Source organism: Pteropus alecto, unplaced genomic scaffold (assembly GCF_000325575.1).
Source record: "Pteropus alecto unplaced genomic scaffold, ASM32557v1 scaffold79, whole genome shotgun sequence".
NCBI classification, from domain to species: Eukaryota; Metazoa; Chordata; class Mammalia; order Chiroptera; family Pteropodidae; genus Pteropus; species Pteropus alecto.
This window is the reverse complement of record NW_006494612.1, coordinates 6,650,926-6,653,944: the sequence shown is the minus strand read 5'-3', so window position 1 is coordinate 6,653,944 and position 3,019 is coordinate 6,650,926.

The window sequence follows — 3,019 nt, the reverse complement described above, 5'->3', positions numbered from 1 at the left end:
TCTTCTATATCTTAAACAAGGCTCGATTTGCTATGAGATAGTTCAACCCTTCTATGTCACCATAGCAAAGACACATACTAACTATAACTAAGGAACTCTGCTAATAAATCACAAATAATACTAGTTTTATTTATACTATAACCTAAATGTCTACAAGGTAAAGTAAATGTCTTAAAAAAAAAAAAAAAAAAGGTAAAGTTAGTATACCTTAAATACTCATTTGTAAGACAGTGACGGGTACCTTTAGCTCTATAGCATTTGAGACCCAGTAGAACAGACTGACCTTTTTGATTAACTCAAAATGCCTGAAAACACACCAAACACAAACTTCAAGTCTTCTTTCTCTCTTTTTATTGTTTTTTTGGAGGTGACAGCATCGTTAAGGATTCTATGCATAGTTTTAAATAAAATACATCAACAATTATTACTCTGAAATGTCTCTAGTTTGCAGAGGTTTAATCGTGTGATGTTATTAGCTCTTCCTCCCTTCAGAGACCTGTCCTGAGCGTTCAGCCACTATTCTTATCCCCAGTGAATGATAAGGGAAGGTCCCTGGTGTTCCACAAATAGTCATTAAAGTGTTGCAGCTGGTAGCATTGGTTGCAAAAAAAAATGAAAAGTACGCGCGCACGCACACACACACACACACACACACACACACACACACACACACACACACACCTGGCCAAGTGACGAAAGTTTGACCCGTGAAGTTTCTGTGAAATCTGATGACCATGAATAGCAGAAGAATTTTGACAACAATTTTAGAGTGCTGACACTCGGTTTGTTTAGACATTACCCTGGTCCCCACAGACTCGTCTGTAGGTATTTTGGGGTGACAGTAGGGTAGGGCTGACTCCATAAAAATAATAACCTCTTAGTCTCAGGCTTTATTCAGATTTTAGGAGTGAGTTGTGCTGAATGCAAGGTTAGATTCTCGTCTATTATTTTGTGACTGACTTAAAATTTTAAATGTAATTTTGAATTTCAGTGACTGGTTTCAACATATCTGCCTGTTTTGTTTAATTTAACTTTTATATTGTTTAAAGACATCTCCGTTCGGGGTTATAATTGAAGTATTAGACTAGCTATTTCTCAGCTCAGTGCTCAGAAAAATTATAGTAGTTGATACTCTTTTCTTCTTTTCCTATTAAATAAATAGCTTATTTAAAGATTGAATTTTTCTCAGAGTCATCTCAGCAAGAGAGGCAAGCTCTCTGTTTTGAACATTCCAGACCTTGTTTCACGATGTCTTGCCAACAGCATTCTTCTTAACCTCAGCCATTTCATCAACCACCTCATCCACTTTGCCAAACACCCCATTGTCACCATCACCTTTGCCAAATGGATTACAAAGTCTTATGATCATTGGGAAAGGATCCAGAAAGAGTCTCTCAAAACACAGGATCTTTCTGTTTCTTCTTAATGAACCAAGAACTATCAGTGAGACCCACCTTCTAGTGACAACTGAAAAGAGAAGGAAGATTAGACTGTGGGAAAATACCACAAAGTAGAAATGCCACTCATCCTGAAGAATTATGTGCTATTTTTCAAGATAAAATAGCTCTGTGTGAGTCTACCAACCAAATAAACAGCAAACACCAGATGGGGAGAAAGAAAGCACCAAAATCTACTTAATTCTTGTGTCATTTATTTCTGTCATGCAATTTTCAGACTGGAAAGCACCGTAGAAGTCCATCACCTCTACAGTTTTGTTTTATGCATGAGAAAAGTAGCGTCCCCAGAAATTGTGGTTTGTCTAAGTTCACCCTGGGCTACAACCTAGGTATCCTGGTTTCCAGTCTGCAGACATTTATTTGGTGAACCTAGAAAAGCTTTCTGGTTTTCGATGGCAGATTTGTTCAACAACTGACCTAGTATCTCCCAGAGGTACACTGAGCCTCAGGAACACAGGAGGCCTGAGGGAAGATGCACCTCCGTCCTCTGGTGGCTGAAGGATTAAATGATCATGTTGCAACTTGTTCTGTGGGAAATTCTTTGGGGAATTAATTAATGCTGTGATTACATGGAGTGCGACTTTTCTCGAAATGGTTTGGCATATTTATTTTATACATGTATTAGAGGAAACCAAGGCACAATTTAAAAGACCTGACACTTCCTGAAGCTCACAGACAAAATCTACTACTATTCAGATCAATTTCTTTTAGTTTTGTCTGGCCGCTCTCCAAAACAAAAACAGTGAAAAAGGCTTTTATTTTTAAATATGTTCTATTCATCTTTCCCTCACACTTCTGATTCTGCAAGAGTAGCATTTGTTGGAATAATTCATAGTGGTTTAAAACATCTGCATTACCTTCCAGATGAAGAAATGAGAAATGTTTGTGTCGTGCAACCTCTCCTTTGAGTAGGGGAGGCTGCAGGAAGGGTACCTCAGAAGGCACAGAACACAAAGGAGCCCAGCTCAATCAATACAGCTGGCATTCGATGAGGTCTTGTGCCCAGGCAGGAGAACATGTTCCTAACTTCATACTTATGTGTTTCATTTTCTATTGGAAAAAGCTTTCAGATAGAATTACAGAATACTTGGTGGCAAGTGGGAGGCTTTCACAGACCCTGGGCAGTCACCTGCTGTCAGCTCACCCACGTGTGACACAGCCCCTCCATCTGTGACTGTGCATTTGCTCCCAAATTCTTAGCTTCAAGCCAAATGGGCTGTAAAAGGAACACACAGGGTAGTTTAGTTCTCTAACTTTCAAAGAGTGTATGAGTATGAATCTAGGTCACACCTCCCTTTGTGTTTAGGAGGTGATATTTGAGCCTTTGCTAAACAATGAGTGTCTTGGACCAAAATTGCCTGGGCAAAGGTGATCCTGTTCTGGGCCTGTCTGCTCTTTTCTGGAAACACACCTATGGAAAGAGTAATTGCAGCCTCCGGATCTCCCAGGATTTGAAACCTAAAACCATGAGGGCACACACTTCTTGTCCCTTGCCTGACCTCCCTTTGCTCCCTTCACCAGGAAGGCGCTGATGGTAGACAGGCAGCTGGGGAGAGAAGGGA